At 34.4% G+C, this 25,649-nt stretch overlaps 1 protein-coding gene and 2 pseudogenes across 33 annotated transcripts in view; 2 read left to right on the top strand and 1 right to left on the bottom strand.

Moving 5' to 3' along the window:
• Nucleotides 1–25,649, top strand: part of MARCH1 (membrane associated ring-CH-type finger 1) — a 574,299-nt gene that overhangs the window by 382,960 nt on the left and 165,690 nt on the right. The gene's annotated exons all lie outside the window — the stretch shown is intronic.
• LOC112483963 lies at nt 2,216–2,334 on the top strand (annotated as a pseudogene).
• On the bottom strand, nt 15,759–15,877 carry LOC112483967 (annotated as a pseudogene).

Below are 25,649 nucleotides of genomic sequence, written 5' to 3'. Positions count from 1 at the left end.
AAATAAAACATGGAATTTTACCACTGTGTGCTACCAACAGAGAATTATGAAAAAAAAATCTAAGGTATACCTTTGACAATTGGAAAATAATCCTAAACAGAAGGTCTGAGATATAAGAAAGAAAAGTAAGTTAAAAATGAATGATACCAATATCCTGTTTGTAGATAAGTAGATCCAATATATTAGACCAAACTAGCATAAAAGTTGTGAAATGCGATCAGACTTAGGCATTCAGTATTCAGGAAGAAGGCAAATATATTGTTATATTTCATACTTTATTAAGTAGGAAGGTTAAAAGCTATCTACCTACTAAAAAAAAAATAAATAAATAAATATAACCACCAAAATAGTGAAGAGAAAAGATAGAATAAGGAAAGCAATAATCCAAAATAAGCCCAGAAAAATGATGGGAATAAATCTAAAATATTATAATAGATATAAATGAAATTTACTCACTAATTAAAAGAGAAAGATTATCAGACTGTATTAAAAAATAAATATAGCAATGTGCTATTTTTAAAACCTGCACTTAAAACGTAAGGACACATAAAAATCAAAAGACAAAGGATAGAAAGAGGTATATAAAGCAAATACTATCCATTTTCTCCTCCTCTGCTCTTGGCCAAAACAAAAACAAAAACAAAAACCAATGTGGCTATAGTAATATCAGACAAATTAGACTTTAAGTCATATATATTGCTAGAGATAAAGCATGACTACACACTGATAAAAATTTCCATTTCCTAGAATATGATAATTACAAATTTATATACATTAAATATCCTTCAAACCTTGACAGAATTACATGGAATAATTGATAAATCTCCATCATAATGGAAAAATATTGACACATTTTTATCAATAAAGGAAAAAAAAGTAAGTTACAAAAGACCTAAGCAATATAATGTGAACATTTAACAAAATTGCATTTGTATACAAGTATAAATTAGTTTTAAAATATTATTAAAATGCCTGAGGAATTAATTCATCCAAAAATGCACATCTTTGCAGCAAACTTTAGTTGAAAGAAGACTAAGTAAATGTAATTAAATAAGAAAACTTAATTACATAAATTGACATTTTCATGAATTTGATTTGTAGATACAATTCAGTTCCAATGAGCAGAGATTCTTCTGCAAATTGATAAAATAAGTCCCAAATTTATTTAGAAAGAACATAGGTAGGAAATAGTCAAGAGAAGTTGGAAAAAGAATAAAGTGAAGGGCAGCATTTAAAGTACTGATAAAGAATGTTCTATTTCTTAATTTTTAGTGATAGTCTTTAAAATGTTTGTTTTATTATTTTTAACCCAGTATTATTTTATATACTTTTTGTATTTATGTGCTCGATTTTACAATATGTTTAAAAAAAAAACTGTCATGGTACATACAAATCTTTGTCGCATAGCTCTGCAGAATTGACAACTAAAAACTAGAATATTTTACTATACTATGTAAGGAGCTCTTACTAATTGTTATCCACATTTTAAACAAAGAATATATTTTAATAGCTGACACTGATCTGGTTTCATGTGCTATCTTTATGCAATCAGGTAATATTCTACTCTTAAAAAAAACAGGTGATGAAGGCAACTAAATTAGAGGAACACATAAATGTTAGAAAATATCTTTATGTGTCCTCAGGTTGTGAAATAATTCAAAAAGTAAAATATATGTATATATTTTAATATAAATATAATGCATGTGTAATTTTAAAAATTTGGAAAATATACAGAAATGAATAAAAATCATCATGACACTTACCATCCCATTTAAATACTGCAAATGTCCTTATATTTCTAGTGTTTTCCTCTGCTAATGTGTGCATCTCTTTGTGAATTTTTAAAGAATTCCTGTCCTATTATGTATACATTTGCCATACTTTTTATTTGCTATTACATGTTTATGATTTGATGTATTAGGAATTTTGCAAAGGTATACCTTTTATTTGAAAAGATATATTTGAAACTGATATATTTGATCAAGCAATTCTTTTCAGAAATAGCAGTAGTTTAGAAACTAAAGCTTGAAAATGCAGCAGATAGAGATGATATAGCCTGAAGGATGTATAATATGTAGGGAGTATATGTTTTTAGTAATTCGAAAAAAAAAAAAAAGAGGAAATACACATCTCAGAAACCGATGTCAATCTGAATTGTCAGTATTCCACCACAGCTGCTTCCCAGTGTATCTGTGAGTTATTAAAATGACATACAGTCTACGGCCATGCCACCCTGAACAAGCCCGATCCTGTCTGATCTCGGAAGCTAAGCACGGTCGGGCCTGGTTAGTACTTGGATGGGAGACCACCTAGGAAGACCAGGTACTGTAGGCGTTAAAAAAAAATAAATAAAAATAAAGGATTGTAAATTGACAAGGTCCTTGCAATCTGTGAGGTCAACCAAGAGTTGCCTCGCCAAATAAATAAATAAATAGATAAATAGATAAACAAAGAAACAAACAAATAAATAAAATGACATACAAAGGGGTTTTTTTTTTTACACGATTCCCTCACAGAGCCTGTTCCCAAAATGTTTGCATAAATGACACATTTATTTCAATTACTGAGAGAGAAGATATAGTATTGAACTTAAGAATGTGACTAAACACTTTCCACACTGTTCTTTCACTCTGTCACTCAAATCAAATTTATCTTCAAAGCCAGGAAATATCCTGAGTAATCTTTCGAGAGGAAGGAGAAATTTCTTAAAGGTTGAGAAATTCTTCCCTGGAAGTTCATATCTTTTCCCCCAGCAAATAGGGGAGAACTACAGGCCTTGGACTGGGGCTGGTCTCCAGCTAGTGCTTTTATAAATCTACCAATACCAGTACCACATGAGACTTTTCTAAGCACTGTTTTCAGTCTGTGAAATATGCTCCTGTTACTACCTAACTAGAGAGAATGATAGAATGCCATTTTCATCACCATGCCAATTTACATCTCTAGATTGAGATAATAACATTTTTGCCTGTTTAGTTTTACTTTTTTATTTAGGGATAACATTTTTTTACTGCCTTTCAATTGAAAAAACAAAAAAAAGTGGGTGTGCATGCAAAGGGAGAAAAACTAAAAGTTACTTATCTGCTATATGTCAGACATTGAATTGAGTTGTTTATATATACCACTGCACACAGTCCTCCAAAGACATTGGGAAGGAAGTCTCATATTTGAGAGGAGACTGAGAAATTTCAGTACCATGCTTTGCTTAAGGTCAGTCAAATAGTAATGAAGAAGCAGGACCAAGGTCGATCAGTGCTGGGTGCCCCTAATTCCTCGGCCAGTGCTTTTTTCACTACTCCACACTTCCTCCATGCTTTCTCCCTGGGTTCCTAGTCTGCCCTCCCTCCTGTGACTGATACCAACTGCCTTCTGAAATGCTCTTGAGTGAATTGCAATATGTATTTTTTAAATCTTGAGGTTCTTAGTGTTTAATTCTAAATACCATCTATAGAAATTTGCATCTAAATCAGGACTTACTGATTATGTTTTACTCTCCAGTTAAAATAGTTATTCAAATGTTTTAAATGCATGCCATGCACATTAGAAAATGATACCAATTAAGTGGTTAGGATTTAGCTGTACATATGATGGGGGTATAGTTATGTCGCTATGAAAGAATTATACCTATATTTTAATGCAGACTTACAGATATAGAATCTGAAATATGCATTGCAAATATTAGATTATGAAGATCAGCAAGCATTTATTGAAAATAAAAAGATACCTGTGTTGGATTATATTTTGGATATGTCGATCAGAAGAGCAAAACAACAAACATTAATTATATTTATAAGCCATTAACTTAAAATTAAGCTTATCATTCCATTCTTAGTACAATCTGAATATTCTGTTTATTAAAGATGGGATATAAGTTTCTTACATTTTGTTGTAGAGATAGTTTTTTAACTCCAATGAAAGAATGTGAAGACTAACATAAAGGGAAAATTACTTTGTAATAGGCTTTAGGAGATGTTTAAATAGTTTTTCTGAAATGATATGTTGTTGATCTAAAAGCTTCTGTGTCAATTGCAGTAATGAAACTGAATATCTGTTCATCGATAATATCTTTATAAAGCAGGAAGTGAAAGGAAGTATTCGATTTAGAAAAAAGGTGACATCCTTATTTAAGTACCACTTCTGTTTCTTTTTCGCTCTCAATTCCTAACGCAAAAAGTTCTTAGAAATGGTTATTATTTAGCCAATTAAGGGATATTCGCATTTAAAAACAAGAATATATCTTAGGATAATATGGGCAAAAAAGCCGATAGGGAGCTGTTATGGACTAGTGAGATAAGAAAGCAGAACTGCACAGAACGTCTACCAAAAGTTTAAGAGTTTAACTGCACAGAGAAGTATAGCAGGGTGAAGAGTAATTGTTAAGACACTGGAAACCTAATTTGTTCATAGACACTCAGAAAGAAATCAAAGGAAAGAAACAAACTAAAGATGAGTTTTTAAGTTGGAAAAGTTATGTTGGTTTGAAGGAGCCAGAGGGAGATGTTGGGTGAATAGATGTGCTTTGTAAAGAGAAGGGGAACTCTCTTAAGGAGCCAGTGTGTCTCAACTTTCATTCTGCAGTCCTGTAATACCCACCCTTGTCAATCAGAGGTGCTATTTTGAACTGGTATGATGTCATATTCTAGCATAAAAACATTTTTGATTGACAAATTATTCTGGAAAGTTAATATGAATATGTATAATTTCCAGAGCACAAAAAATTCTAAGATGTGATGAGTCTTATACATAATTACCTTTAAATGTAACTATAGCCTTCAAAATAATTTCACTGTGATATTCTTTGGGATTTCAGTACTTTCTGTGGGTTTGGTTTTTACATGAGACATATGATAGAAGATCTTCTGTAATGAAATAAATGTAATAGTGACATATAAAATGTATAACAACGGCTATATATCCACATCCCTGTCCCTAGTCTCTAAACTATGTGTAGTTCATTTTCAACTCGAAGAAAACGTACTCACATAGATGCCTCAGCTTGGATAGATGCTCTTCCAACGTTATTTTTCTTTATTGTGCCTTTGAAACTCTTAAGGTGCTGTGGCATTCTTATTCTGAACTCATTGTTGAAATAGCCTCCCATGCTAAACCAAAGAGTCAATAATTGAGTAATTTTTTCACCCTCTTTTCAAAATCATAGAAAAGTGTAAACATGCTCAGTATATTCAGTGCCAGGTTGTGTTAGAGACTCCTCCTGACACAAATACTCTCCTCTTAATTACATTCCTTGCACGCTAATTACATTCCTTGCACCCCTTCAGCCAGATCACTGAGTGGCTATAGGAGTTCTGCTTTCAGCCCCGCAAGCCATGGCTGTGAATACAGCTCTGCTTTCATTCCCTAACGCTTATTCCACTCTGCCTAAAAAACACTCTCCTCCTCTCACCCCCAGACCCCAGCACTATTGGTTTAGTTATGGGTCATCTGTGCTATTAGAGGATGAAAAATGTATGCTCACACTGCAGTTATAAGTTCCAGACTCATCATTTCCTTGGTCTACTTCCTAAGAACTCTTCTTTAAATCTGTTCGTTTCTAAGATAAGCTGAGTCTGATTTTACTCTGAAATGCAGGTGGCTTTTATTTCAGGCCTTTGTCCAGCGAAAGAGACATTAATAACACCTGAGTGAAATTTGCATAGACAGACAAATATCGTGCCTTCTAAGACCTTATGGAAATCGACCTTATTAATAGCTTCATTAGATGGAAGATGTGGATTTTTGTCATTTCAGCATCTTTTATCAAGTGGTTAGTTTCTGCCCATGTCACTCAGTATTTTAAAAGAGCCACTACCATCTGCATTTTCAGGGGTAAGGGCATTTGATTTCGTGAATAACAATAGTAAAGTCTTGTCTGACCTTTTTTGGAAAATTAAAACAGTGGGAAAATAAAGTACTATTGGGCTGCATGCTTCTTTTAAAATTTCCTTATTAAACATAGTAAGCAAATAAGTGCTATACATTTTTTCTCTTATTTTTTAAATATCATCAGGGCCAAAAATGTCACGTTCACAAAATGCTACCATAATCTCAGTTAATGATGTGCTAAAGTGAGGATTGTCTCAATGTATACATGAAAGGTGGAGAATGCCTTTGGTAATCTGAACCCTCAGACTCTACATGGGTCAGTCTTCACTTGTGTTTCATTCAAAGAATAATAACTGGAAGTAAAATAAATTTTAATTTGACTATCTCAAGGAAAACGAATAGAGATTTAATATAAAACTCTATCACCACTTCTCAAGATTTTCCTTTTCTCATTTTTTCTGATCTCAAATAGCCCAGAGCTATACAGAGCCTCTCTATTTTCATAATTCACTTTTACCTTCATGTTAAAATGATCTTCCATCCTCAGGTTATTTTGCTCTTCTCTTTTTGCCAACTCCCACTACCTATATTTGTTCTATTGTCTTTATTAGGTAGATCAAATTATCGTGTCCACCTTCTTTGGTTTTTCTCTGGCATTTACCCGCAATCAAAATTCTCAAAACAAATCAATCTCAGGAGCTGGAACACACATGTGCCAAAATACGTTTCAAAATTATTACTATGCTTCTATAGTTTCAGTACCAAGTATAAGAAAGAAATTCTCACACTGTACTAATGAAGTTTTGAAATTAACTAAGATGTGGATTTAGTCTACAATTTTAACATGAATTAAATTTCGGAATCAGCTAACGATAAGCCTTAACAAAATACATAGTTTTTGTACATTCATCGAACTTTGAGGAAGGTACTTTATGGACATAAATGCTAAAATACATCTCTATAATGTTTCCAATATGTGTTAACAAATTTGTCTTTGGTTAGATATGCCCTAGAAAATGAAACGAATATCTGAGATAATGAGTTATTTAGATGATTCATAGGGAAAAGAAATAATAGTAAGAGTAATAATAATAATTTGCCAAATACTTGTTTTTTGGGGGGCGGGGGGAGTTGCAAGATTTCAGTGCATTATTTTATTCTCTGAAATTTACAGGGATAAAATAATTTTTCTATTTTCATACAACTAACAAAATGCAGAGCTAGAATTCAAACCACATTGGTAATTCTGCTTAAAGCTTCTTGTGAGTGAATGAGAGCACCCTTACAACCATCCCTTGGTTATATCTACCAAGTGCTATAATGAAACCAATAAAGTGGAAGACAATCAAAAGATTTTAAAAAGATGAAAATTCTTCTTACCCCAGATATTTATTATACATATTCTGTTTTGTATGGTTATTCTTACTGAACTGGTATTCCTGAAACTCTTCATATTATATTATTTTCAGATATGATAGATATGATTTTTATTTACATAATCAGTGATTATATTAAATAAATCAGATGTAACACTGACTTTCATAGCATTCTTAAACTTCTACTTAATATGTGACTGCAAGTATTATATTTTCCCCATGTACTCAACGCCAAGTGGTATTATTGATGTTTACTCCAAACAATATATCTCAATTTATTTTCATATGCATAAATCAAAAATCACCTAGCGAATTTGTTAAAATGCCAATTTTATGTCCCACTATAGACCTGCTAAATATACAAATACAAATATACAAATATAGGGAGGGACATCCAAGAATCTGCATTTTAGTAAGTTCCTCAGCTGATCCTGGTATACATGAAACTTGAGAAGCGTTGCCTAAATTTTTTCAGTTTTTTAGTGTATAACTTCCCATTTATTTTCAATATTTTAGAGAAAGAATTTATGTCATTTATGTTTTTATCCCACAGTATTTGCATGTTTTAAAATATGAGGTTAATGAATAACGAAATTTGAAAAATTATAGTTTTAGATTATAATCTAAAAATAAAATATATGCCCATGAATCTATACTGACATTAATAAATATTTGAATAAATAAATGAGGGAAAAGAGACAAATTTTTCTTGAAGGAAAATTCCAAGTAGAAATATGCATGGAATAGAAAATCACCGTAAGAACACCCCAGTAATAACTGCTGTGTGCAAGATTCACTGTTAAATGCTTAAACCAATGAAGAAAACTTTAAGGAGAAACAGGATATTTGCAGTCTCAAAATATCTCCCCCAAAATATTAATCATTTGGCAGTTCTAACATATTTCCATGACTTCTTTGATCCTGATCGTGTAGGAAGTGAAGCTTAATGGAGTGCAGACTGTATTTAGGGGAAAATACTCTATACAGAAACCTGGAGGACATCCTCTTACCAAGTGATCAGGTTATCAATAGTAATAAGTTATATTGATAACATGTACTTCCTGATCTGATGCAATGAGAAAGGCCTCTCACCGCCGTAATGGCCTTTCCCCAAATCCATAATACTAGCCTAATGATAAGGAAAAATAACACAAACCAAAATTGATTGATAGTCTAGAAAATATCTCTCTAGTACTCTAAAGAGTCAAGGTCATAAAAAACAAGGAAATACTGAGAAATTTTCACAGGTCAGAGGACACTAAGGAAACACAATGAATAAATGTAATATAGTATGCCTGATGGGATCCTGGAACAGAAAAAGGATATTAGTGGAAAAACTAGTGAAATCTGAATAAAGTCTGTAGTTTAATTATTATTATTGTACCAATGTTAATTTATTCAGTTTGATAAATATACTTAGGTCAAATATTTGAAGATTATATAGGAACTCTGCGGTCTTTATTAACTCTTTGTATTATATTGTAACCTAAAATGACCATGAAACCCAAAAGTTTTATAAAATATATAACAATAGTTTAACGTTTATTTTTCCCAGAACTTTGGCAAAGCTCATGATTTTATGAATGCTAAATAGTTATTTCCTTTTTTCATTTTATATATCCACTATAATATCTTGTTTAAAAAACAAATTTAATTACATATGTATATAATTATATAATTATACATTTAAGTAGATATCTCCTTCTCTCTCTTCCCCACTCTCTTCCTCCCCTCCCTCCCTCCTTCCCTCTCTCTCTCTGTCTCGCTTTTATTGTCACATCGCCTTCCCTGACTCTCACCCTCCTTCTTCCCTCCTATAAGGACTCTTGTTTATATTGGGCCCACCAAGGAAATTCAGAATAATCTCACCAATGGCAGAATTCTTAATATAATTACACGTGCAAAATCCTTTTTGCCATGTATGGTAACATATTCACAGGTGTTGGGGATTTGGGTATGAACATCTTTAGGGGACCATTGTTCTACCTATCACTGTGGCTTTCCTTTCTCTGACATTTGTTAAATTGGGAGTAAACTTGGTACTTTTAATCATTTGACAGATACCATGAGAATGTATTAGCTATTACTTCCCTCTTCTAACAAAGTTTTAGAAAGCAAACTCTTTTATTCTTCAATTAATAGCCACCAACAACAATGAAATGTTGTTCTCCCTCATATTCTGCATTGTGTTTCATAAGTAATTTTTTTTGGTAGCAAACTAAGGGACAAAAACCATTTTCTTAATTTTGTTTTGGTTCTGGCTGAATGAGAAATAATAGAAGCATAATTTTAGATAACTATTTGCCAACACCTCTATTCAGAAAGTCTTCTTAACTATGAGTATCAGAGTGTGAAATTTCAGCTCTTTTCGATAAAATGACTGTGACACACTTAGAATCAGAGCAAGCTATGGAAATAGAAAGCAAATTGTGGATATCTATGTGAGAAACTGGGGGGGGCGGGGAATTTCAAATTGTAAATTAATGTAGTTGGGAGATTGATGCCATTTGTATCATTTTTTTCTATGTGATAATGAAGAATCACAAGTTGGAGTACTTAATTTTTAATCACACTAAGTTCTAAAATCTCTGATTCTGATTTCTAGCAACTCTAGACCTACAAACTTGATGTAACTCAAATGTAAGTGTTTTTTAAGACTAGAACTTTTAAGGCTAATTATTTCTCTAGCATTTCTCTTGTCACAGTGTGACTATGAACTGATTTCTCCATTCTGCAGTCAATAGCTTGCCTGATACAAAAGGTTATTGATTGAGAGCAGGCAGCATTTTATAAGAATGAGGTTGAGAGGCCAACAAATCAGATAGAAATCTTTGCATGTAGAATTTGAATGTCTCAGCAAGTGCTTGGGAAACATGATTGAAGAATATCTAAAGTGGAATATAGATTTGTGAGAATCACAGGTTTTCTATCAAAGATTACTATTTAGGAACAAAAATCCTTATTTGAAAATTAATCATTAGAAGACCATATCTATTAATTGCTCATTACATTTTTTATTTGCTCAACATTTATAAGTATTTAATCATTACTGAGATTTTAGCAGTCCCTCTGAAATAACATTGTCTCCTAGTTATTTTTTTTCAGAAATGCAGAGCCAAACAATAAGCAAAATATCAAAGATCATTGGTAGAAACAGCCCTACCAGCTGAGTTTGCAGTCTATGACTTGGCAGAATTGTCAAGAAAGGTGCTCCATGGCAAACTCTCTTGCAGCTAAGGTGAAGACCTACATTCAGGTCTAGGGCCAGGGCTTGTGTTAGGAAAGCAAGGCACCCGATATACAAAATTTCAGGAAGCACCCGCTCTCAGACGTGTGCGCTGCATGTGCATGACTCTGAAGAGTGAGTGCCCCTTTAAATTTTACACCCTTGCTTCTTCCCTGTCTCACCCTAGTCCCTACTTTGGTTCTATCCCTATGTCTGTCCCGTGAGACTCTGTTTCAGAAGTGACTGTGAGATAACTGGAAGGTGTGTCTGGGGAAGGTGGTAGCAGATGTGGTATGTTTTCTGGTTACAGCAGTGGGACAGGTTTTCCTAGCAGGGGAAATGTGATCCTGGTTCAGGGGAGTCTATAGCTCACCTGTGAGGCCAGTTCTACGCTGTGGTTCTGGAAGCTGCCTTACAAACTTAGCCTGGAGCCGGGGATTCCATCCTCCTCAAGGATCCCATGAGCTACATAATATTTTATATGATCTCTTCTTGTTTAAGCTGAGTGGCATAGCTTTTGCTGCTTAAAATTTAGAATTCAAATAGTCAAGAATTTGCCATTTACTAGTTTTGTGATATCTGAGGTTACATTACTCTGAGCTTCAGTTTTATCATATAATAATAATGTTTCCTTCATGAGTAGAAGGGAAGAAAAATATCTTTTTCTCTGCCTTTCTAAGTTCTTGGCTGGAGCCCCAAAACAAAAGACAGATTAACTAAATAAAACATGCAAATTTATTTAACATTTTATATGACATGAGAGGAAATGATTAAACTTCATTACTTTTATGCTTGGTTTGATGAAGAATGAAAAGTTTGGGGGAAATGCGATAAGACAAAAAAGGGGGGACTATGAATTAGGTGTTATAAGCAGGGCAAACCTGCCTGAGGACTTTTTTCATTACTTACTAGTAGATATGCCCTGAACACCTACCTTATCCCAAGTAGTTTATCAAATCAGAGTGCCTGTGCTTCTTTCTACTCAAATTCCATTTTTTCAAGGATTGTCATAATACTAAAGCTATTCTGTCCAAATTAGGACAAATTGTTTTCTTTTTCTCCTTTAACCAAGTCAATAGTAATAATGTTCTGCAGGTAATCACAGAAGACGTTTTTCCCTAACTGTTTAATATACATATTTTTTCTACCTATTTGAACACATGTACCAAGAAATTATAGTGTGATATTAGGGTACATATTACATTTGGTGGTTTGATCTTTAAGTGAACATCGATACAGTAGCTCAAAGGAAAAGATGTACGAGATTTAAGTCTGAACAAAGCACCGACCTTATCTCACTTCAACTGTGTAAGAACTGAAGGAAAAAAATACTCCTCTGGAATGCCACAGGCAGTTTTCTTAGGCTGATTATAAGACGAGTATCTTGCCTCAGTAGAGGCAATCTCTAACCTGGGTTCAACCGTGATTCACATATGACCACTCCAAACTTGGACTCATTTTGTCTTTGGCCCTGTTAGAGGAAATGTTTTCCTTTTTCTATTATTTCACCTTCTTTTCTTTTTTTTCTCCTGTACTTCTGCTGCAGAAAACATAGATCCTTGGCCACATGAACTGTGAGAATTCACTGTACTCAATACAACTCCTGCCTAATATTTCCTTTCCCTGCTGATTTAGCAAACATGGATCCCTTGCCAACTTCTAATCCAACTTTTCAGCTGAACTCCTTGGTCCTTATTGTTCTTATCCCACCTCCCTTCCCATCACATTAGTCTGGACTGCTTTGGTTCAAAATGACAGAAGTCCAAATGATTTGAGATAAACCATGCTAAAGGCTCCCTCTCCCACCCCCGACCTCTCAGGTGGGGCTCACATACAGAAAAGTCTAAGGCTATATCTGGCTCCAAACTTGACAGAATCAAGCTCAAGACTTCTTTTCTTTTTTTTTAAATGAAACTTTTCTTGGGTCTTCTAACAGTCAACACTCATCCTACCAGCATGTTGATCTCAGTAGTAAAAGGGTGTACCCTTGGACTCTGGCAGAAAATGACCAAGGAGGAGCCTGATTTGCCCTGTTTCAATCACATACTATCTTCTCACACCAATCTGAGGTTACAAAACTATTAGGAATAAACTAATGATCCACTGAAGTATTCTCAGCAAATTAATAAACAAAATTTTAGATAGAAGCGAGGAGTAGTCCTCAGTTCTTCACTGCCAGATACGTCATGGTAAGAGAGACAGGGGGAAGGAGGGGAAAGGAGGAAGAGAAAAAAGAAAAAGAGAATAAATACTCTCTGTGGGGTTTCTTAGAAATAGTTTTACATTTAAAGACAGAATTAGAGGTGTATTTAAAGAGCCCTGTGAAGAAGTCTATCATTTTATCTATTCAAGATAAATTCTAGTTCTCAAAGTTGTACTCAAGGGTTAGTCCCTAGGCCATGGGAGTTCAGTGACCAGATCTTGTTGCTTGGTCATGCAACTGGCAAGTAGGTGGCAGCAGGCAAGTAGTCAATCTTTAGAAACCAAACTTAAACTAAACTTTGCTTTGCTACATGCTTTTAAAATAAATGATCTAAGAAGAGCAGTAGTCAGTCCTCATAAATGGACAAAAGATTTGAATAGACACTTCACCCAAGAAGATATGTAGATGGTAAATGAGCACATGAAAAGATGCTCAGGAACATTACTTATTCCAGTATTACAAACTCAGACTTAAATGAGATACCACTGCATACCCATGGAATAGATAAATTTAACAAGACTGACAGTGCCAAACATTAGTGAACATGTGAAACAAGTTTGGCAGTTTGTTATGAAGTCAAACATACATTTACTGTGTAACTCGGCAATTCTACTCTTAAAATTACCCAAGTGAAATAAAATGTGTACCCATAAAGTATTGAAAAATGACAGTTTTATTTATAATATCGAATTGTGAAACAACCAAAATGTCCATTAACTGGTGAACAGATAAGCACATTATGATATATCATAAAACATAGTCCAAATTACCAATAAAAAAGTGTCAACTAATGACATATGCAGCAACATGGATTAACCTTAAAAACTGACACACAAGAGTACACACTATATGATTTTGCCGATATTACATTCTAGAAAAGGCAAAACTATGTTGATAGAAAGCAGCTGAGTGGTTACTAGTGGCCACTAAATTGGGTGGGATTAGATCGACTGCAAAGAGACACGAGAGAACTTTTCGAGATAATGTAAATATTCTGAGTTATTATTGTGGTCATTACCCACCTGCATACATTGATCAAAACTCATAAAATTGTACATTGAAAATTTGTTAATTTTATTCTATGTAAATTATACCTTAATGAAAATGACAGAAGATACCACAGAATATGGAGGAGGAAAACATTAAGTAAAAGGATCGTCATTTGTTTGGATAGACTTGCCTTTTGTACCTGATGTCTTCATACTCCTGAAAATAGCTGAGAAAATGAAAATAGAAGCCTGCCAAAACAAACAGATAATTCCCAAATAAAACGAATGGTCTTTCTACTGATCCCATATTCTTGGGTTTTCACTGTTTATCACTATGATATTAAGGAAATATTTTTGTAAAGAATCAGCTGATAAGAACCCATATCATTTTTCCACGATGAGTATGTAATATATTACAACAAAAGTCCCGAAGCATGAACTGAACCATCCACAAAAGCCACAAGGGACTTTAAAATGATGCAATGGAGATATCTGAGAAAAAAAATAGATATGTAACTCAATGTTATGTTTTAAATTTATGGATACAGATACAATAAAAAAAAATGAGTGAGATGGTCCCTCATTAGCAAAAGAAATCTCTTTGTGGAGTTTATATTCTCAGTAAATTCCAGTTGCAGAGCTACCATTTGAAAGACCCATTCATCTTTCCAGAAGTCACAACCTTATCATAATGGACATTAGCATGCAATTTAGACATGATTCATTGACCAAAGCTTCTGAGAAGGCAGTGTCTTGACCAAGATACAGATAATCATAAAATGCTCTGACTTGAATCACATGGATTGACAGTCTATGTATTTTCTCTTTAAACATGAATTACAAATGATTTCCTTTGCAAAGGGGTTGCTTTAAAAAGCAAAAGAGGCCTAGAGTAAAAGAGTTAGTAAAAAGAGCATAAAAGGGGTATAGAAATATTTTTCTTGAGAGTAGAAAAATCTCCACAAATTGTCCTATACTCTCAAAATTACCTATTTTATCTACATGTTAATAGAGGATATATACTTTCAATTTAAATCTTTTTAGATATTCTAAAGCCTATGACCAAGACTAACCTTTCTACAGCAGTGATGATATTAATGAAATCCCTTCTTAATACTTCCGTATAATGTCTTGCTATATAATTTAAACTACTTTTCACACAAAAAATAATTTTAATATCTTTATGCATATAAAAAAATCTGCTAAGTGTTGGAAATGGAGAAGTGTGGGAAACACAATCAGCCTCCAATGAGTGGATAGTCTTGTAAGGAAGAAGGCATGAGAACACTCAAGCATTACAAAAGGCAAAGTGTAGTAAATACTTGAATAAAAATAAAAGCTAAACCCTGGTGGAATATTTGGGCTTTATCTTGGAAGCACATTTATGAATTTTCTTTTTTTAGCATATGTTCCATTGGTAAATCCCAATCATCTAAACAACAACAATAACAAAAAAACTCAACGGGGGGGGGAGGAAGGGAATGGGTGCTGGAAAGCGGTAGATCCGGAGTTGAACTCTAGACCTGAACCTTGTTAACAGAGTGATTTTGTGCAAAATCCTTAATGTTCCTTGAACCCAATTTCCTTATTTATAAAAGATACAAAATGATATCAAATAATAGATTCTTATGGATGTTTCGTAGTAATTTAAAGACAATGCATGCATAGGTTGAAAAAAGTGCCTGATTTGTAGTAGGACCTACACAAATTGCTAGTTTTCTTTTTTCTTCCTTTTTCCCCTGCAGTATTTCAAATCCATGGCCTGTCAGACATTTCCTGTGAAAAAGGTAGCCTAAAGCTACACCCTTTCTAGAAAATGTTAGCAGTGTTGTCAAGGCGGTTCCTCACCTGCATTCTCACTGTGTCACTGCATCTTCTTCGACCACCTGTAGATGTTGATATCGCCTCATCATGTGCAAACTCCTCTCCCTCTTATTGACCATCCACCACAGACTACGTTAAATGACCCTACATTTCTGGCCTTCTCCTTTTTCTCCTCTTTTCTTCTCTACTCAACTCAGATAAATTTGTTCACTGTTTTCTCATTAGAAATAATGTTTCATCCAAAACTGAGCACTTTTCTAATATCGGTCTTACTCTTGCCCTTCTTGTTGTAATCTTTTTTTAATTTTTTTTCTTAATACCTACAGCACCTGGTATTTCTAGGTGGTCTCCCATTCAAGTACTCACCAGGCCCAACCCTGCTTAGCTTCCAAGATCAGACAGGATTGGGCACGTTCAGGGTGGCATGGCTGTAGACCTTGTTGTTATCTTAAAATCAGTGAATCAAGCCTTTTAATCTGTCCTTGAAAATGATATTTGCTCTATAAAGCCCTCACTGAACTGAAGGTTGGCAACAAATTCCTCTGAAACATTCCCGAACTGAATTTGAGACTATCAGAGCCCAGTCACATAATGTATGTTCTCCTTTGATGTGTAAATGTTAATAATTCATATTTTCGTGCAACAAATTGTAATGACTACTACATGACAGCTTTTGTTCTAAGTACAAGAGACATAGCACTGAACAAAACAAAATCCTATTTTTATGCAGAAAGAAAAGAGAGGCACAGAGATAACAAATACATAAATAAATACTATGAGGAAATATAAAGCAAAGTAAAGGAAGAATGATTAAAAACTTGTCTGATAAGGTGACACTCAGGTACAAATATGAAAGAAGTAAGTAAGTAAGCCATGCCGATATTTGTGGGAAGAGAATTCAGGGAGAGAAGAGCAATACAGAAGCTAAAAATCAGTAGTTTGCTTGGGAGTGGCTGGAACTGAGTGAGTCTGTGAAAGGTAAGTGATAAAGATGAAGCGAAAGCTAGCTCAGGACCTGCCTTGTAGGAAATAGTAATGATTTGGGATATTATTTGAGAGAAAGGGGAATCCATCGAAGGCTTTCGAACAAACAAGTAGCACAACGTGACTTTGGATACAAATCTCAAATCTCCTGCTGGACAAGGTTAAGATAGCCCATCATTTTCGAAGCTCAATTTCTTCCTTTAGAAAATGGAAATAATAATAACTGTCTTGTCAAATTGAGAAAATTAAATGAGGACTTACCAGAATAACTAACATATGGTGAACACTTCACTGAAACTACTAAACATTGTCTAATTTGCATTAGTCAGTATCAGCTTTATTTCCTAACATAATAATGTTTTTCTTGGGATCACACCTAACCAACTGTGGAAACTTGGATAGATGCCAAAGATATCTATTTTATTATGCTTTATATATGCAGTCTTGAACCAACTTAAGCAAAATCAAAAATAATTTCAGATTTAAGGCAAAGCAGCAAAACCGGGTGTGATTCTTCTTGTGAATAGTGACTTAACCTGTTTTGTATGGCTTAAAAGTCACCATTCATGACTTTGTGTTTTATTTTATTATAAATGTATTTATGAACATATGGGAAACAGACATGTAAAATTGTCTTGCTCTTTCCCACTGATTAATTCTCAAATGATAGCCTTTTCTTCAAGACATTAGGTGAAATGTCTTAAAACCCCTTTAAGAGTATCTTGGCAGAAATTTGAACCCAGAGAAGAAGGAGATCATTGCATGTAAAACCATAGTGACTTGTATTCTTTAAATGCATCTAATTTTTTTAACTGAAACTCAAGCATGGGGTTTTTTAATGTTGCCATTTTTAAAAATTATTACGCAGTAAACAAAAGCAGAGCATCAACTTTGTGTTGGAACAGCACACCGTTGATGTCGGTCCCTGACGTTCAGGCAGGACTTAAAGTTCTCCCTCTTACCTGGCTGTGAGGCCAGTGCACCAGAGTGAAAGGTGTGAAAGGCAAAGAGCGGGGCTAGTGAACCTGTGACACATGCAACAAATGAGATGTCGCCCGTTGACTTTGTCAGTCTCATACTTCACAATCTCTTTTCTATAATAAAGTGAGAGGGAAGATAAAATCACTTTCCCTCCATTCTATATTGTTTAAACATCATTACCATGAATCACTCAAAAGAGGCTTCACTATTGCCAGGCAACCGCAGCATTTGCCTCACAGCCCCATGGAACGTGATGAGACTGTGTCATTTTACACTCTTTGAAAAAATTAATCTATTGCTCTCATCCCCCTATTTAAAGTCCTGAAGCTCAAAGGATGTGTGGTCCTCTTTACTTTGTATTTATGTTACAGTGAAAAGGAAACAATAAGGTAGCAAATTTTTCCTCCAGGTGTTTGCCTGAGCTTGGTGGTAACCTGGCGCCCCGTTGAGAAGGCTCATTTCTGGGCAGCCCTCTGAGGCAGAGGCTCCTCCCTCCTCCTCTCCGCATTTGTCAGGAAACTTCCAGTCCGTGACTGCTCTGCCCTTGTAGTGGAGTCTCTTCTGAGGCACATCTGCCTCCTGCTGGTAGCTCAGCATGGTCCGGCAACGTTTCTTTCAATTTTTTCCTGTTAAACTCTCTCCCATTGCCTGTAGCAGCTGTCTTAAAACTGTTCCACTCACAGCTCTTTCCATTCACTTTTAGCAAATTAAACACTTACTGGAAGAAGAGAATAAGTGTCTGTGGACATCCTCCACAGATTTATACATTCACCAGCACACCTACCGCCTGTCCTTTTCTGATGCCACCAGGGCTGCCTTTGTCCCGGACGCTCATCACTTCGATGGCTCTATGTGGCCGGCAGAATCCTCAGCTGTCCTTCAAGATTCCCTGACCCCTGCATAATAGATGGATTTTACTTGCAGGATGAGGTTATTTTATGGGTCAGTCGACTTCAATAAAAGGAGGTTATCTGGGTGGTCTAACCTGATCGCATGAGCCCTTTAAAGCAGGGACTTTCCTCTGGATGGTGACAGGAGAGAAAGTCAAAGATTCAAAGCATGAGAAGGATGCAGTGAACTAATGCTGACTTGAGGATGGAGGGGGCTCCATAGCCAGGAATGTGAGTGGCCTCTAGAAGCTGAGTGGCCCCCTTCTGACGGCCTTTGACGGACAGGGACGTCAGTCCTATAATCGTGAAGAACTGAACTCTGCCAACAAGACGAATGAGCGTGGAAATGGTTTTCCCCTGGAGCTTTCAGACAAGCTGGACTGGCACGCTGGTTTCAGCTTTGTAACACCCTGAGCAGAAAAGTCACTCCTACAGAACTGTGAGATAATAATGGATATTTTAAGCTAGAAAGTTGTGGCAATTTGCTACACAAATAGAAAACTAATACATTCTAGATTGAATCTAATCTCTTTTTAGGAATCTTTTCATTAAATCATTCCTAGTCTTCAGGCTCTCCTTGCTGCCCCACTTACACTGTCATCATTACCGTCATCACCACCATCACCTCCAACTCTAACAGTGATTAGATGTGTATGCTTGACACTATATTTAAGTATTTCAGATTTATTATTTTATTTAAAGCTTCGTAGAAGGGATCTTATAGAAATGCAGAATGTGGGTCTGCAGGATTGGGTTGGGGCTTGAGATCCTGACAAATTCTCAGGTGCTGCCTCTGTTCTTGATCTAAAGTTGCATTTGTGTATCTAATTCATGACATTCAACTGTGGTTGAATTTGTAGTTGCGTGACAAGCCCTATTGAAATAGATAATTCCTCTTAACCATTCTTATGTTAGGTAATGGTCACCAAGTGGTATTGACTTGACTTTAATTGAGGTATCTGGGTAATTAGTCTGGCACATCTTAAAATATTACCTGAAGAAGGCGTATGGGGAGAATGAACCTAAGGAAAATAACCTGGTGCTCATTTTTGAATTCTATCTCTAGCCTTGAGATCATAACTCCTGGAAGCAATGCCCCAAAACTTGTATTTTTAATAAGCTCCTGAGATGAATATTATGTTACTTAAAAGTAGGGTTTCTCAACCTCAGCACTGTTGACATTTTGGATTGGCTAATTCTTTTTCGTGAAAAGCAATCCTGTGCCTTGTAGAGTGTTTAATAACATCCCTGATCTCTACTCACTAGATGCTAATAGCAACCCTTCCCCATCTGGAGCAACAAAAATTGTCTACAGACATGGCCAAACGCCCTCTGGGGAGCAGAATGTCCCAGAGTAGAGAACCTCCTCTCTAAAGTTTGAGGATTCTGATTTAAGCATTGTCTAGGAGAGGAAAAACTGAAAGTGTGTGGATTAACACAGGATTCAGTAACATTTTTTTTTTTAACTATGAAAACAGATTAAATCTAGATCCATAAAATATGTAAATGAAAGTTATAGCATAATTTAACTTGTTTAAAAATATCTAGCTGGAGACTTAAATATTTTATTTCTAAGAGTAACTTCTTTCAATGACTGCTTAAAGTTTTAACTTAATGACTTACTCTTTGATTTCTAATATCCTAGTTAATACTCATGTCTTTGTAAGGCCAAGTAGTTCTACTTTTCAAAAGACAGTACTGTGTGATAGAAGCTGTTAAAAAAAAAATGATTTTCTTGGTTTTTTGCCCTTTTAACATTTCTCATGAACACTTGAGTACTCTTTCTTTTCGACTCCTCTCCGCTTTTTCCCCCATCCAGTTAGTTGGTTCTTTGCTTCTGGCAAATATCTCTGCTGAATAGCTTCTCACTCTTTCTCTCCAAAAATAAGACAAATAAAAATCTAATTCTGAAACTTTTGCAGGGTCTGTATAAATCTCCATCACTATTATGTGAGTGTTTTTATGGGTTGTATGTGTTTTCACTGAGGAAAAATGTATTCTGACAACTATGCTGTTACAAACAAAAAATAATGCCTCCTTTGAATTTAATGTTTTATGCTGCAGCTTATTCTTAAGGCAGTCTAGCAACTAAGCCACTAGTGTCTGTGTAACTTCAACTAGTCATTTCATCGTTCTTTCCAGACATAAGCTTTTCTTTTCCATCTTAACATTTTAAGCACAGTTTTAAGTTAATCACTTAAAACATGATTTTAAATATGTATACATTCACTTCCTGACCACTGATCTCTAGTTGTTGGTAATCTAGTCTGTGTAGTATGTGTTATTCTAGGCAATTGCGGTCCAATATGGTGCATTTAAAATTAAGTCTATCCTAGTTATGACTGAATTCTCAAATCCAGAGGCCATTCAAAAAAAAAAAAAAAATTTAAATGATTTACCGAACAGAATGTTGATAGTTCGGTTGAAGTAAGCCTGAACACTGCTCATTCAGTTTCATGTCAGTCAGTCACTTAGAATTTGCGGGGAAAATAATGTCAAGGCCATAAGTGGTATAAGAACATGGTCTTTACAGTGGACAGACTGGGTTTGACTCTAGCTTTGATAAATAATATTCTCTAAATTTCAATTTCCTCATTTGTAAAATGGGATAAAACAAACTTATAGAGTTCTTGTAAAGAGTAATGCTTAGCACAGGCTAGGCCCAATGAAAGTATTCAATTTATAGTATCTATTAAATTATTATTTTATTTCTCCTGTCTGGCTATTTATTTTCCTTCATCTTGGGTTGGACACATAAGCATGGCAAGATCAAAAGTTTGTTCATATTAATTCTTAAATATATATGTTTAACATATGGATTTATATAGATTTATAAGTCATTTGTTAAAATATTTTGGTCTGATTTTTAAAAAGCACAACAGAAGAACCATCTCTGCGATGGCCTTGTGCTAAGGAAAAATAGGCCTTATGTTATTTAGACTTATTCACATGGTACGCAGGTTAAGATACACTTTCACACTAAATGTTTTCAGTGTTATTGTACCTACCAAAATGTCCAGTTATAGTTAAGGTATAATGATATAATATCAATTGGAGAGCTAACGGCTTACAGAAAAATTATAGGAAATTTAATCATATTCCTGTAGGTAGAATGGTTACTGACTTAAATTTCTTACTTTGCTACATGTCTTCCAGAATTCAAACCAGAGAAATAAGGCTCAATTAGGTTTTACACAGAGATGAATTTTTAGAAACTCACACAAAGTGCAAAAGGTTATACTCAATAGAGTTCTAATAAGCATTGCATTGTAGGTGACTCATTCAGTCTTTAAAATATTCAGGCTCTTGCAAAACAATTACCTATGTATTTCCTAAGAAAAAAGTCAGAACTTGTTTTAGTATTGTGTTAAAAAATATTTCAAACTTTTCCCCATGACTTTTTGGATTTAGACCAACCGAACAACCTTTTCTGTTGGACAGCACTTTTTTTGTTTTGTTTTTCCCCCCACAATTGGAGTAAAACTACCCATACTTCTAATTAATTTGAATTATATTTGTACTATGTTCATAACCTTGTAATAAAGCCAGTTCAAAAGATCTCTGTGAATAATTCATTGAAGTTGCATTTATAGTGTTCTTTTCAACAAGAGGGGGTAATATAAACACTTTATAATGACAATTCCATTTTTTTTCTAGTTCTTTTTTTTTAATTTAAGCTTTATTGACACATTACAGACATAAAATGGTAACAGATGTAAAGCGTACATTATGGTGATTTGATATACATTGTGAAAGGGTTCTTCTCATCTAGTTAATTAACACATCCATCACCTCACATATTTATCTTTTTTTTTTTAGTAAGGACATTGCAAGTTTTACTCTCAGCAGATTTTGATTATACAATACGGTATTATCAACTTAGTCACCATGTTTTACATTAGATTCTCAGAACTTATTCATTTGATAAATGAAAGTTTGTATCCTTTTACCAACTTCTCTGATTTTCTTTTTAACCTGAGAACATGTGGCAGGAATTCCTATTTTATAATCCAGCGGGAGGAGAAAATTAGAAAAGTTAGAGGGTTTCGTGTCCCAACAGCAAGAGAATCCATGTGAAATTTCTTTTGTTTTATGGGAAGAACAGAGCTTCTTGAGATCAGTTCATGAAACTCAGATAGTTAAATCATATTTTGCTTACTGGGAACATTTGGACTATTTCAAAGAGTTATACAGGGTCTGTCCTTTTAAAATAATAATGATGGTGTTTTAAAAGACAATGTTCTGTTTGGAAGAAGGGCAGATTTGAGTATCTGACGGTTTATCATGGTTTAAGAGAGAGGATCTCCAACTGAGGACGAGATCTTAAATCTAAAGCAAGGGGTGCAAATTAATAAAAGTAGTGAAATTAAAAACTTTAACTGGAAATGCTTCAAGGCAGAATTACCATAGATTGTGCAAGCTCTTAAACACCTTAGAGAATATTTAGTTCAATTTTGACCTAACCAAGAAAAACAAACCTTAGAATTATATTTTTAAAAATTTCCCTTAAATTTTTTAATAAATATATGGCTAATTTTAAGCCTTTTTGATGAAGTGTTGTTGTTGTTGTTGTTGTTGTTTAAATAAATGCACTCTTTCTAGATAAATCTGGTCATTTTCATAGGAAATAGGGAAAAAAAATTTAATTTCTTACTTGGTAATTGGGGATGCTGGCATTGAACAGCTATAATTGTTGGTAGTAACATTAATAAGTTGCATAAAATTAAGGGTTGTTTTTAGTTTTTAAGATTTTAAGGTGTAGTTATACAAAATGAATTAAAAGAAATAAAAGCAAATTTTAAATGTTCACTTGAGAAAACAGATAAAATTGCTTAATCCATAGATGAGGGTAGATCAGAACTTAAGGGCAGGATAAAGGCCAGCATAACATTTGTTGTCATTGCTGGGTCAAAAATGGCAATATTAGGGATGAAGACAGTTGTGTTCTCTTTTGATAACTAGGCAGAACAAAAATTAATCAGATTTTCCAGATTATGGGAAAAAAACTTTTCTCTGTCCAGATTACCTTTCCTTCCCAATGGGGATGAGAGGAATGTCTAAGAAAGAAACTGTAGAAACAGGCAGATCTTCAACATTGTTCCCTCTTGTGCAGGACATGTAACTTTTCCACATCCCAGCCTCCCTATATGGGGGGAAAAAACACACACAGCATGTACCCTGAAGATGTTTTTATGAGGATTTAAAAGATAATGAAGTAGTGTATGCCATAATGCCTGGTATATAGTAATTATTATTTTCAATACCAATAATAACAGTATACCTATTGACTGAAATTATATAATATTAGAAAAGCCACTGAGGGAAACTTTTTTTTTAACATACAAATTAAAGTCACAACATTTTTATAGTAGATGCCAAAACATAAAGAAACTATGATGTTTCATAAAATCAACAGTTAGATTCTATAGCACCAAAGTGTTTCTTTTGTTATCAAAAGATAAATAATCCACTGGCTCTGAAAATTGAAGCAAACATATAATAGTCTCTTTAAAAGAATATCTTATTCCAAACCGTGTAATTTGTGTTGTGTTAGACGAGAGAGACAGACAGACAGACAGACAGACTGTAATGCATTAACCGGCAAGGAACAGGTTCTTCTCTTACTTGTGGGAGAAGTGTTTTCATCTTCAGCCAGGGCACCAGTCTGTTGTAGATTATCTGCCAATGGAATATGGTGATCAACTAAGAATGGAACTAAGTCGACAAACCCCAGCTTCTTCAAGAATATCTGATATGGACACAGCTAAACTAGTTCCTTCTGGAGTTTTGACACACACAGATGTAGGAAAGTCAGAAGCGACCCCAGAGTCTAGTAAATTTGATCCTGCATCTCAGAATTAAGGTTAGTTATTGGAAATCAAAATGTGTGCTTCAAAATTAATACCAGGGTGGTTTATTTTTTTTAGTCTCCTGAAATCAAGAAAAATGGTTTTGAAAATCCTCTTTTATCTCTGCTGAGAAGAACTGAGCAAAAGATCTTTGAACACTATATTGTGTTTCTATTCCTGTTTGTTGTTGTTGTTGTTGTTGTTGTTATTTTTTTAACAAAGGAGAGCATTCTCCTACACCCCCTCTCAAGTGGGATTCTTGATGGAAAAATGTCCAGAGTGAGTCTATTCTGACAGCTATAATGGACCTAAAAATAATGTCCAACTACTCCAAACACAACAAAGCTGCAATGTGTAAGGACTATTTCAAGGTCATTGGGTTTCAAACTACCTCGCTTTCCTCTTTAATTTCTAACTTAGTTGATGAGATTGAATTTTTAAGCTTTCGATCTTGACCTTTTCCCCAGTGGTTCAGTTTAGAACATGTTAACAAATAAATTAGACCTACAATTAATTACATATTTGAGTAAAGATATTTCTTGAGAAGCTATAATCAACCATTTACATTTTATTTTTCATATTATGTGCTAAGTTCTCAGACCTTTACAAGAGCGTAGGTAAGGCATAAATTGGAAAGTAGAAGAATTGAGACAGATAAGCATTTTCTTCTTTAATTGACGTAAGCATTATAAGACTTTAAGATCTTCTTGATTTTCTTCAGAGTTACATTTATTTTCTCTGGACAACACTTTCTATCTGAATTTTTCCTTTAGTTTCTCCAAGTAAGACTAGAAATCTCAAGAGGAATGCTTAAATGATTTATAGGTATCACCACACCTCTGGTATAAAAATATCGTCTTCTGTGATATACCACTTAGGAGTATTTTATTGTTTTATAACTTGTCAGGAAATTGCTGGAGTTTGACTCTTATGATTGCATAGTCATGTGAGAACTCATTGATAATCATTAAAAGCGGCTCACAACATAAATTAAAGCAAAAAGCAATCTTAAACCTGTCATTCAGGATTCAGAACACACAGAGGAAAAAATCCTTCCCTGACATACCTTGCAGACCTCGCTTTTCCAGTGCTATTTGCTATATAACCATTTTAGTCCATTGTATTTCTCTTATCTGGGAGAGTGAAATAAGGCTTTATGCACAAAGTCAGCAGTTATTTTGAAAAGGAGAATCTATTTGGAGAGGCAGTGGCTGTCTTTAATGGCAAGTCCACTGAAAGTGCTAAATTCTATTCTGAGCTCTGACAAGGAATAACTAGGCAATGTTGAACAGTTATCCATGCAAACCTCAGTATCCTCAGCTGTGTTTCTTATAATGATACTTTTCCTATCTATGGATCAATTATATGGATCAATTAGATGATATGTAAAAATATATGAAAACTGAAAATTCCATATAAGATATCTCTTCTAGCCCTCATTCTGAGAAGTAAATTAGACTTGAGAAAATTTGACATAATGCAATAGAAGAAATGCAATCAATAA

This window comes from Pteropus alecto, unplaced genomic scaffold (assembly GCF_000325575.1).
Source record: "Pteropus alecto unplaced genomic scaffold, ASM32557v1 scaffold166, whole genome shotgun sequence".
Classification (NCBI taxonomy): domain Eukaryota; kingdom Metazoa; phylum Chordata; class Mammalia; order Chiroptera; family Pteropodidae; genus Pteropus; species Pteropus alecto.
The sequence above is the reverse complement of the archived record's forward strand: the minus strand, read 5'-3'. Positions and strand labels throughout refer to the sequence as shown.